General features: G+C 36.2%; 1 pseudogene; it reads left to right on the top strand.

The window, feature by feature from the left end:
* Positions 1-5,182: 5,182 nt before the first annotated feature.
* On the top strand, positions 5,183-12,915 carry LOC104248699 (vestitone reductase-like; annotated as a pseudogene).
* Positions 12,916-13,328: the final 413 nt, after the last annotated feature.

Genomic DNA, 13,328 nt, shown 5'->3' on the forward strand with positions numbered 1-13,328 from the left:
GAAGAAGAGGAGACCCTTCTGGAGGTCTTTCATAGGTTCCATGAATAAATTCCAGCTTGTTCCTAACGGATAAAGCCACTAAAATAGACCTTCGCCAACTCCCATAACAAGAGCCATCAAAAGGCTCAGTGACCAAAGAAGACCCTAGGAGGTCAGAAGGATGCACATATAGAGGGTGGCATGGGTGCGTATAATCATCAGGATGAAAAGGAGGACGACTAGTAGGGGCATGTTCAGAATTATCCACAGAAGAATAGGAAGAAGTACCTGACGAGATAGCCATCAGTAGAAATCTCTCAGAAATGAGCAGGCTAAAATGCACAAAATCTCGATTTCTAAAATATTTCGATGAACCCTAAGGCATGCAAACTGAGATGAAAAATATTAAGCAAAAGCAAGGAATATACCACAATTCTTCGCAACCGGAAGAATACGGCCTTGAAATGAAAAGAATTTTACCCAACTATTCTCCGAAAATCCAGAAGAAGCACGACATCAACATTAGGTGTAAGCACGTGATTTTTGCCCTATATGAGAATTACTCCCAAAAAATCCAAAAATAAAATGATTTTTCTTTGGTGTGCAATTTTGTGATATTTTGTGATATTTTGAATAATTATTTGTATTTGTCTGTGCGTGTTTATTTGATAAATTAATAAAAAATACAAAAATATGTCGCATTTTGCATGTAGGATTTAATTCTATAGTTGTTAGTAATTAAATTTGTTTTACAAAAATTAAAAAATTACAAAAATAAGCATCGTTTGCATTTTTAGCATTTAATGTCCAAATATACAATTTTATGCTTAATTAATACTTAATTGTGCGTTAATTGTTATTGGGAGTTAATTTGCGCTTTTATAACTTAATTTAATTCTTAATAATAGTTTAAGTATTTTTATAATTTAGTTTTAGAGAAATAAAAGAAGAAAAGAAAGCAAAAATATAAAGAAAGTCGGAATTAGGCCTCTTCTTCAATTTCAAGCCACAGGCCCAAAAATTGGCTCAATCTTCCCTACGACCCAGTCCATTTCGAACTGGGTCGACCCAGTCCATAACCCAACATCCTATTATCTTACAAACAACACAAAACAAAAAAAAAGAGAAAAAACCCTAAAAAGACCTAACCAATCCGCCCCCCCCCCTTTCTTCTCTTTCTCTCTTTTCATCATCTTCCCCAAGCTAAAAAAAACACAACCATGGCTGCCCCCTTACACCCCAACCATGGCTTCCCCTCCATCTTCACGTCTTCATATTTTCCGTCGACGTTGTCCATGGTTTCTCCGTTGCTTCATCTTCTTCGTCAAACCTCCGTTGTGCGCACTGCTGCCCGTTTCTGCTCCCCGTTGCTTCTGCCGGTGCGTCGTCTTCCCGTCATCCTCCTCGATGGACTGTCGCTGCCATGATCGACCAGCTGCTGCTGCTTCTGTCTCAATCAAACAACCAAACGAACACAGCCATGGACGAGCTTCGACGTCGACCATGTCGTCGTCCATGGCTGTCCGCGATGTACTGCTGCCTGTCGCCGCCGGACTGCTGCTGCCTGTCGCCGTGACCGCTGTCTTGACGTCGTGCTGCTGCTGCTCGTCGCAGCAGGTGTTGGACGGACTGCTGCTGCTGCTCGTCGCGGCAGTAGCTACGGGCTGCTTCATCTTCTCTTCGTCTTCGTCGTCATTTGTTCGAGCTTTGGTCGAGGCTCGGACAGATTTGTTTACAATCAAAGTTCTTCGTTGATTCATCTCCGGTTAGTTGTTTTTGAGTTTTATTTTGTCCATATTTCGTTTTTATATTTCTAAAAGTTAAAATCGTTAAATATTTGATTCTTGTTTTGTTCGTTGTTTATCGTTGAAATCATTTTTTCTAGTTTGTTCATGTTCATGTGCTTTGTTAAAATTAATTTTCAGATTTCAAAATAGAAGTTTAATTAGTTGTTTTCATATTCATTTCATGTTTGTATTATTGTTTAAGTGAATATTTGTTAGTTTGTTGTTTGTTAGATTCAAATTGAAATTTAATTAACTATTTCTTCAATTTGTTTCATGTGTTTATGTATTGTTAGAAATTGTTAGTATTGTTAAGTTCAAGTTTAAGTTCATAATTGTTTCTTCGTCGATCTTGTTATTTGTTTAAAGAATTTAGTTGTGTTAAAGGAATATATTGATTTAATCGTTTAATCCGTCATGTTTGTTGTGTTAAATAGATTCATTCATGTTCATACTTTGTTTGGATGATCTTGAATCCGAATTTTGTATAGTTTGATTTCTTGTTTATCATTTGTGATTATTTCTTGAATTGGTCTCATAATCTTGTTTAAAGTTTAATAAATGTACATTTAATCGCTTAGAATTAGGGAGGAGCCGTTTTAGCAAATTTCACGGCCCTACCCAAAATAATGATACGCTAGACTCTTTAGGCGCGATTTAATTAATTTTACCTTCTTAAACTCGGATGCGCATTTCATGCGACCCAAATCTAAATCCTAAAACATTGAATAAAAATGTGTTCCGGATTGCGGGTGCATTTCATGTGACGTAATCCAAAGACATGTTTTAAACGATGTTCACAATTTTTTTAAAAAAATAATAATAATAATAAAGTGGTAAAGAGTTAAAATTGGCACATCGGTTCATAATTGTATTAAAATCAGATAAATAAGCCAAATATGACAATTGAGCGACCGTGCTAGAACCACGGAACTCGGGAATGCCTAACACCTTCTCCCGGGTTAACAGAATTCCTTATCCGGATTTCTGGTTCGCGGACTGTAATACAGAGTCATTCTTTTCCTCGATTCGGGATTAAACTGGTGACTTGGGACACCCTAAATCTCCCAAGTGGCGACTCTGAAATAAATAAACAAATCCCGTTTCGACTGTCCTTTAATTGGAAAAAACTCCCTACGCCCCTCGCGGGGTCGAAAAAAGGAGGTGCGACATTAGGCACGGTTGAATGCTGAGATACATCGTTGCAACCGAAAATCAGGACCTCAGATACCAGCCGGAGACAGATAAACCAAAAACGAACAACAAATCTCGAACAATCTCACAAAAAAAATCGAAAAACTGACGAGATGAAGAAAATTTTCCGATCAAGCAAAAATTCCGGTGATACTCTTCTAGGGTAACATCGGACGAAAGAGGACAACCGGATCTACGAGATTTTGGGCTCTGATACCATGTTAACAGCGGAAATAAGATGAAATCGATGAAAATTGTGCTAGGGCTTACTGTGGTCGAGAGAGAGAAAAAGGAACTTCTTTCATCTGTAGAATGGAATTATTATAACCGTTTGTATCAGACCTGTTGGGTCTACCTATATGGGTCCCACTATATAAGACTGAAGAAAAAAGAAGTAAAGATAATTACAACTTATGTGGGCCTGGCCCAATACAAAGTATAACTAGTATAACTAATCTAGCTAATCTGGACTAGGATCAATATTCCCTAACATTAGACAAGTTAAGCATTTCAAAAAGCTCAAGTGTTGTCATCGAAAGACATTATCATTTAGGGTTTTCTTTTTTCCATTTAGGAGAAGATGTACATGAACCGGATTTGTATCTTTGAGTACTTTATTAATGATAGCCATACTTTTGCCAAAAAAGCAAGCCTAATTATTATAAAAGATATTGTAATGCTTAAAGTAAGTTCAACGTAGAGTAAGTTAACAGGCAACGATTACAAAGACAATGCTTGCTTTTCTCAAGAGCAAGACATAATATTATAGTATTAATGGTTTGCAAGACATAATATTATAGTATTAAATATACTACAATCTTTCACGTTTTCCTTCTTATGAATTAAATATTAGGATAAAAATGACCATATGCCAATAGCTATACTTCAAATCCATATAAATTGGAGTTGGCTATATAAATCTCCACTCGTCCACTAACTCTTTTCCAAAATTATTTAATTTTAAAAAAAATATTCTAACGATAGAATTTCTTTGCATTTTTTGTCGGCATATAAATTTCTAACAAAATAAAAAACTCTTAAAGCACATTAGGCTCAAAAGAAATATTTGACAACTATAAAGATGATATTTGCTATCATCTAATAAAGCGCAAAGAAAGATGGTCGTGTCATGTTTCCTTACGTTTTTTTTTTCTTTTGAAATAATATATCGGGACCCCCTGAGCTTGATACTTATTATTTGGTGTAAATTTAAACTAATTTTAATCCTAATTATCCCCCTCAAGTTGGTAGTTTGTTAGCCTTCACCCTTCTAGACGACTTCAATCCAAGGAGGTGTGATATACTCGTTGCCATATAAATAATTTTTGTGCATATGATGTTTTTAAATAATAAAATATATATTTTTATCATTTTAAATCAGTAATTATTTTAAATTATTTTTTTTAGCTAAGTCTGTAAAAAAATATTTTGGACTTTATTATTTAGGCTTTTTGTTTAGCTAAACATAATGAAGTTTCACTCAAAATTTTCTTTTTACATATTTGGTCCGGAAAAAAAATACGCAGTAAAAATAAATCTTCATAGCATCTAAAGATAAAATACAAAAAACACAATCGAAATCCATTATTTGGCTAAAAAAGTAGTTGACAAAAAATAATGAAGTTCAAATAATTTTTTAATAGGTTTCGTGGCAAAAAAAAAGTACACAATTGGGATGAATAATCGTACATTTAAATAAGAAAGAAAAGAAAATTTCACAGTTTGAGCTTCGATAGTTTAGCTAATTTTTTATTTGGTTAAAATAGAGTTCTAGCCAACTTCTTTCTTTTTTACAGTTGGCAGAAAAAAGTTACACTGTTAGAATAAATATTTTGCATCTAGAAAAGAAATAAAATAAATACACACTAGAAACACCATTATTTTGGCGAAAACCTTTTATTTGGCTAAAAATAATTATTTTTCGGAAGTCCTATTTGAATATCTGGCTCTAAAAAGAAGATATACATAGTTAATTTAATAGTCATTGCACTGAAAGAAGAAATTAAAACTTATAAATTTGAGGTCAAATATATATAGTGAAGAAGAAGTACAAAAAAATATGAAGTTAGTACAATGCTTAATACTTATCAGTTACTTCAAATCAGCTAATCTAAACGGGCTCTAACAAATACATGAAAAGTTGGCAGATATATGACCACGTGATAGTTGCTCTATATAAAGAGAGAAAGAGGAAAAGAAAGAAGAGAGCATATATAGGAACAAATATGGAAGAAGTGAAGGAGACAAAGGGAAAAATATGTATAACAGGAGGAAGTGGTTATCTTGGATCATGGATGGTTATGAGGCTTCTTCAACTTGGTTTTTCTGTTAACACCACTATTAGGTCTCATCCAGGTAATTTGTTTTACCTACAATCATTTGGTTTGCTTCCTTAATTACTATGCAAAAGTGAAGATAATTTTTCAGTCTTGTACCTTTTTCATTTGCAGAATCCATTTTCGCTCTATTTGCCCCAGTAATATTTCAATATAAACATAAGTTTAGGAGACTTGCGTGTTTACTTAATTTAGCACTCATTGGAAATTCTTACAATATGGATGAACTCCCTATTTCAACATTTAAAAATCCTCTAGATGCAAAAATTGCTTTTATCTTTAAAGAACACTAGCCGTTTCTTCCGTAATGAATAAGAACATTTATTTTAGCACCCTAGTGATGTTTAAATATATTTAGATGGAGGATTACCTGAAGAGTCAAGAAACTTATTAGCACCGCTTATATGGGTGGACTAGACCCAATAATATTTTCTAACAAGTTCTAACTATAATAATGAGAATAATTGGTCCTGTGGGTTTTACTATATGATTAATTCACAAGATCGGAAAAAATGGGAACAACCTCAACTTGGATTTCTTGTCTGCTTAAGAAAAAATTGATCTATGATTCTTAATTTGATGTCTTGGTGTATTTTATGATCCGACTAGAAGGAAGACAAAGAATAACACTGGATATGATGATTTTTTTAAAATTTTCTTACCTCCTTGGTTTTGTGCTTAGTCAAATCAGGTGAAATTCTAACAAAATCAGCTTGGTCTGTAACAAAAAAAGATCTAGGGAGCGCTTCACTCGAATGAGGCCCTACCTGGCGCGAATTCGGATATAGTCGGGCTTCAATGCGGGTACCAGACGCTGGATGGGAAACCAAAAAAAAATCTAAAAAGGATCTATTGAATCTAACAATTAATCAATAAATCCAACGCACGATGAATATTTATTCATGTATACCTGCAATATAATATCCTTAGAAAAATGTCCCCCCCAATCCCCTGTTAAACTCTTATTCATTTTATGTGCCAGTCCAGTTGAAGTTATATTAGTTAGTCCAGCTTTCTCCTTTGTGTGATTATGAAATATATTCTAGTTTCTGAAGATGAAAATATTGAATCCATTGACTCTAGATCGCAAGAGAGATTTGAGTTACCTCACAAATCTTCCAGGGGCACAAGATAGGCTGCGTATTTTTAATGCCGATCTTGACAAACCTGAGAGTTTCAACCCAGCGATTGAAGGCTGCATTGGGGTATTTCATGCTGTACATCAAATTGATTTTGAGAACAAAGAAAGTGAAGAAACTGTTGAAGTTTGGCAAAATGCCAAAGTCCCACATTGGTTGGGAGTTAAGTTTGGGGGGGATTTTTCCCCTATAAAAGAAGACTTAATGTTTAGGATTTAAACACACCTCTCATTTGCCTTCTCATCTGTTTAAGGCATTTGTATCTTCTCTCTTTAGTATTATTTCACTTGTATTTTTGGAGTGGAATAAAATATTGGTTGTGTCCGAGGAGTAGGCAAAATTAGCCGAACCTCGTAAATTCTGGTGTTCCCTTTATTGTTGCTTTATTGTCTTATTTATTATTTGGTGGCTGTCATAATTTTTGGTATAGTAGTTGTGACTTATTCACACTATATACATTTGGCTTCCGCAACAATTGGTATCAGAGCCAAGGTACTGTCTAAGTATGCTCTGTGGTTGCAGCATAGTCTGATCTTCCACATCAGAAAAGATTTATCTTGGTAACTGAGTCAAGGTTCTGTCTGAGTATGCTCTGTGGTTGCAGCTTAGTCTGATCTTCTACATCAGAAAGGAAATAATCTTGATTTGTGTCGTCAGCTATTAAATAATATTTGTGTCAAATATGGGAGACAATAAACAAGAAGAATCTACATCAAGTGTCAACAATACGTCATCATTGGCATCTTCGCTTATGACAAGAATTGTGTCAAATGCGAAATTTGCGGTAGAAATTTTTGACGGGTCCGGGCATTTTGGGATGTGGCAAGGCGAGGTTCTAGATGTCCTTTTTCAACAAGGGCTAGATCTGGCCATTGAAGAAAAGAAACCAGATGTTATTGGAGAAGAAGATTGGAAGATTCTCAACCGTGTTGCTTGCGGTACCATTCGATCCTACCTTGCTAGAGAGCAGAAATATCCATACACAAAGGAAACTTCTGCAAGTAAATTATGGAAAGCACTGGAGGATAAATTTTTGAAGAAAAATAGTCAAAATAAATTGTACATGAAGAAGAGACTGTTTCACTTCACCTATGTTCCTGGTACCACGATGAATGAACATATCACCAGTTTCAATAAGTTGGTCACAGATTTGCAAAATATGGATACAACTTATGATGATGGTGACTTGGCCTTGATGTTGTTGGCGTCACTTCCTGATGAGTACGAGCACCTTGAAACTACTCTACTCCATGGAAATGACGAAGTTTCTCTTAGAGAAGTTTGTTCGGCTTTGTACAGCTATGAACAAAGAAAGCGAGAAAAACAGAAGGGCGGAGAAGGAGAAGCACTATTTGTGAGGGGTCGTCCTCAAAGTCAAACGAGGACAAAGAAGGGAAGATCCAAGTCAAGATCCAGACCCAGCAAAGATGAATGTGCCTTTTGTCGAGAAAAAGGGCACTGGAAGAAAGACTGTCCGAAGTTGAAGAATAAGGCCAAACATAACAATGGAAAGGCCATTATGGATTCAAATGTAGCTGATTGTGATGATTCAGACTTCTCATTAGTTACAACAGAGTCATCAACATCATCAGACATATGGTTGATGGACTCGGCTTGTAGCTATCATATGTGTCCCAACAGGGACTGGTTCGTGGAATTTCAAGAAGGAGAATATGGAGTCGTCCACACAGCGGATAACAACCCTCTTACCTCATATGACATTGGTTCAATACGATTAAGGAACCATGATGGAATGATCAGAACATTAACAGATGTTCGATATGTACCGGATTTGAAGAAGAATCTCATCTCTGTGGGAGCCCTAGAATCAAAAGGGTTCAAAATCATTGCAGAAAATGGAGTGATGAGAGTATGCTCCGGTGCACTAGTGGTAATGAAGGCTAATCGGAAGAATAATAATATGTACCGCTATCGTGGCAGTACAGTTATTGGGACAGCGACAGTGACATCCAGTGACGACAAAGAGGCAGAAGCAACCAAGCTATGGCACATGCGCTTGGGACATGCTGGAGGAAAATCCTTGAAAACTCTATCAGATCAAGGATTGTTAAAAGGAGTCAAGGCTTGCAACTTGGAGTTTTGTGAGCATTGTGTTAAAGGGAAACAAACAAGGGTTAAATTTGGTACAACGATCCATAATACTAAAGGCATTTTGGATTATGTACACTCTGATGTTTGGGGTCCTTCCAAAACACCTTCATTGGGTGGGAAGCACTATTTTGTAACCTTTGTTGATGATTTTTCTCGAAGAGTGTGGGTGTATACAATGAAAAACAAAGATGAAGTGCTGGGAATTTTTCTCAAATGGAAGACGATGGTGGAGAATCAAACAGGCAAGAGGATCAAGTGTATTCGCACAGACAATGGAGGTGAATACAAAAATGATCATTTCAATAAGGTCTGTCAAAATGATGGCATCGTCCGACACTTCACTGTCAGACATACACCACAACAGAATGGAGTGGCTGAACGTATGAACCGGACCTTTCTGGAGAAGGTACGGTGTATGTTGTCCAATGCTGGCTTGGGCAAAAAATTTTGGGTTGAGGCAGTTACATATGCATGCCACCTCATTAATCGCTTACCATCTGCTACTATTGATGGCAAGACACCATTTGAAAAATGGTATGGAAAGCCTGCTTTAGATTATGACTCTTTGTACGTGTTTGGCTCAACTGCATATTATCATGTGACAGAGTCAAAATTGGATCCAAGGGCAAAGAAGACTATTTTTATGGGAATTACTTCTGGAGTCAAAGGATATCGCTTATGGTGTCCTATGACAAAGAAAGTAATATTCAGCAGGGATGTTACCTTTGATGAATCTGCTATGGTAAATAAGGTAACAGAAGACACCAAACAAAATAAAGGTGCTTCTAAGCAGGTGGAGTTTGAGGGAAAATTTATTTTTCCTACACAAGAAGCAGAGGAGGAAACAAATGAAGATTACCCTCTGGAAGAAGAGCCAGTAGAGGAGATTCCAACTCAGGAACCTCAACAACAACTTGAATCAATAGCAACCAGCAGGCCAAAAAGAACAATAACAAAACCTGTTCGTCTCATAGAGACGGTTGCTTGTGCAACCTCAATTGTAGCTGATGATGTTCCTACCACTTATAAAGATGTTGTCCAAAGTTCAGAAGAAGATAAGTGGAGGATTGCCATGAATGATGAAATACAGTCCCTTCATCAGAATCATACATGGAGATTGGCCAATCTCCCGAAGGGAAAGAAAGCAATTGGGTGCAAATGGGTATTTGCAAAGAAGGAAGGATTTCCTAACCAAGTAGATGTTCGCTACAAAGCAAGATTGGTGGCCAAAGGATATGCTCAAAAGGAGGGAATTGATTACAATGAAGTGTTTTCTCCAGTTGTAAAACATTCCTCCATTAGAATTATGTTGGCTTTGGTAGCACAATTGGATTTGGAACTAGTTCAGATGGATGTAAAAACTGCGTTTTTACATGGAAACTTGGAGGAGGAAATCTACATGACTCAGCCAGAAGGATTCAAAGTTGCTGGAAAAGAAAATATGGTGTGCAAACTTGAAAAATCGTTGTACGGATTGAAACAATCTTCTAGACAATGGTACAAGCGATTTGACGAGTTTATGTTGCGGCAAGGGTACAAGAGAAGCAAATACGATCATTGTGTGTATTTGCACAAGCTTAAAGATGGTTCCTTTGTATATCTTCTCCTATATGTTGATGATATGTTGATAGCTTCCAAGAATTCGGAAGAAATTGATAAGTTGAAGATTCAACTGAAGAAGGAGTTCGAGATGAAGGATTTGGGTGAGGCAAAGAAAATTCTTGGCATGGAGATAATTAGAGATAGACGTTCAAAGAAACTCTGTTTATCTCAAAAGGAATATTTGAAGAGAGTACTTCAACGTTTTGGCATAGATGACAAGACTAAGCCAGTTAGTACTCCACTTGCTTCCCATTTTAAGCTAAGTACTATTATGTCGCCAATGGATGAAGCTGAACGAGAGTATATGTCAAAGGTACCATACGCAAATGCTGTTGGTAGCTTGATGTATGCAATGGTTTGCACAAGGCCTGACATTTCACAAGCTGTTGGAGTTATTAGCAGATATATGCACAATCCAGGGAAGGAGCATTGGCAAGCTGTGAAGTGGATTCTACGGTATATTCATAATACTGTAGATGTCGGGTTAGTTTTTGAGCAGGAAGACAATCAGTCTGTAGTTGGATATTGTGACTCAGATTTTGCGGGTGATCTGGACAAACGAAGATCAACTACTGGTTATGTGTTTACTTTTGCAAAGGCACCAGTTAGTTGGAAGTCTACTTTGCAGTCAACAGTTGCTTTGTCTACAACAGAGGCAGAGTACATGGCTATTACAGAGGCTGTGAAAGAGGCAATTTGGCTTCAAGGATTGCTAAAGGAGCTTGGTGTTGAACAAAAAGGTATCACAATTTTTTGTGATAGTCAAAGTGTTATTCAATTAGCGAAGAACCAAGTTTATCATGCAAGGACGAAGCATATTGATGTTCGGTATCATTTCGTACGAGAAATCATAGAAGAAGGAGGAGTCACAGTGAAGAAAATTCATACTACGGAGAATCCTGCTGATATGCTAACTAAGGTGGTGACTGCGATCAAGTTTCAACATTGTTTGGATTTGATCAACATTGTTGAACACTGAAGATTGAAGATGAAGACACAACCAAAATTTGTTATTGAGAGAGAATTGAAAATGTGGAATTTTGCCAAGGTGGAGATTTGTTGAAGTTTGGCAAAATGCCAAAGTCCCACATTGGTTGGGAGTTAAGTTTGGGGGGGATTTTTCCCCTATAAAAGAAGGCCTAATGTTTAGGATTGAAACACACCTCTCATTTGCCTTCTCATCTGTTTAAGGCATTTGTATCTTCTCTCTTTAGTATTATTTCACTTGTATTTTTGGAGTGGAATAAAATATTGGTTGTGTCCGAGGAGTAGGCAAAATTAGCCGAACCTCGTAAATTCTGGTGTTCCCTTTATTGTTGCTTTATTGTCTTATTTATTATTTGGTGGCTGTCATAATTTTTGGTATAGTAGTTGTGACTTATTCACACTATATACATTTGACTTCCGCAGCAGAAACAAAACACAAGGATCAATTAATGGGACTTTAGGCATTTTACAGGCGTGTCTTAATTCAAATACAGTTAAACGTGTTGTATACACTTCTAGTGCATCGACAGTTGTGGTTGATACTTCAGATATAGTAGATGAAAGTTCGTGGAGAGACGTAGATCTTTTAAGAACCTTAAAGCGTTTTGCAAGTTCTTACGCCATCAGCAAGACCTTAACAGAAAAGGCAGCTATAGAATTTGCAGAAAGAAATGGAATTGATATTGTGACTGTAATCCCAACTTGGATACATGGCCCTTTTCTTGCTTCTCAAATTCCTGGTTCTGTTCGTTCATCCATGGAAATGATTCTTGGTACGTACATATAAATTTTGTAACTTTAGTGTTATAGTCAATAAAGCTCAATTGCTTTAATTTGGCAAAAAAATAGTTTTTGATTTGTTAAAGACATAATTAAATAAATAACATGGTCCCACGTTTCAACATAATATTATAGTAAACATAGGCCATGTGTTCAAGTCTCACTATCATCTATTACCAAAAGAAGAATTTCCACATGCTTGGCTCCTGAAAGAATCAAGCTCGCTTGTGAGAAGGGGCTAAACTTCAATGTATGTTTGCTAAATAGTTGTTAAAAATTTGTGCAGGGTCATCAAAAAAATAGCTTGCACTATCCTGCAGTAGTACCTTTTGTACATGTAGATGATGTGACAAATGGTCACATCTTTCTTCTTGTCTATCCTAACGCGAAAGGGAGATATATTTGCTCAGCTGTTGAAATAACACGCGAAAACCAAGCTGAATTTCTTACAACTAGATATCCTGAATTTCGAAAGCAAATTACCGAGTAAGTATTGCAATGAAATGCATCTTTCAATTCCTTATATTAATATCTATGTGCAACTCAAATTAAAAGGTTTAATTTGAGAAAACGGAAGAAGATAATTGATTTTACTGTTATTTATTTTTAGGTATACAGGGCAAAGTAGTGAAGAACTTAAATTACCTAGCTTTTCATCAAAAAAACTTTTAGAGACTGGATTCAAGTACAAGTACAGCCTTGACGAAATGTTCGATGGAGCAATTGGATGTTGCAAACAAAGAGGCATACTCTAATCTCTTTCTAGCAAATAAAATGTAGAAACTTCATATTATATGAAGCTCTTCCCTTTATTGTTCTTCCATTAAATCCACACTTATTATGGTGGAGACCGATAATTGATGGTAGAGGACTAGACACATACCATCAAATTCCTTATTTGGCATATCAAAATTAGTTCCTGGGTTTGAGACCAAATTACATTAAAAAAAGTTTGAAAATTAGTTCCCGGGTCTGAGAAGTGTTTTTTTCGAAAGTACTTTTGGTGAGAAACTGTTTGTATTTGGCTAATTAGTTTGAAAAGCACTTCTGAGCAGCAATTAGTGTTTGACCAAGCTTTAAAAAACTGCTTCTAAGTATATTTTTCTCAAAAGTGCTTTTGGAGAGAAGCTATTTTTTTCTGCTTCTCCAAAATTGCTTCTGCTTCTCCTTAAAAGCACTTTTTTCCTTCCAAAAGCTTGGCCAAACACCTCAGTTTTTGGCCAAAAATGCTTTTGGGAAGAAAAAATAACCACTTTTGTCCAAAAGAAAGCTTAGCCGAACAGGCTATAAGTCAACAGAGTTACATTGTTAAGTTCTTTTTCCCCAATGCATAGTTAAGTTCCAATTGAGGAATTCTTACTGATTCATCTAAAATTGGTTGATCTTGGTAAATAGCCACTTCTTAAGTCGGTTAT

Source organism: Nicotiana sylvestris, chromosome 8, assembly GCF_000393655.2.
Source record: "Nicotiana sylvestris chromosome 8, ASM39365v2, whole genome shotgun sequence".
Taxonomy (NCBI): Eukaryota; Viridiplantae; Streptophyta; class Magnoliopsida; order Solanales; family Solanaceae; genus Nicotiana; species Nicotiana sylvestris.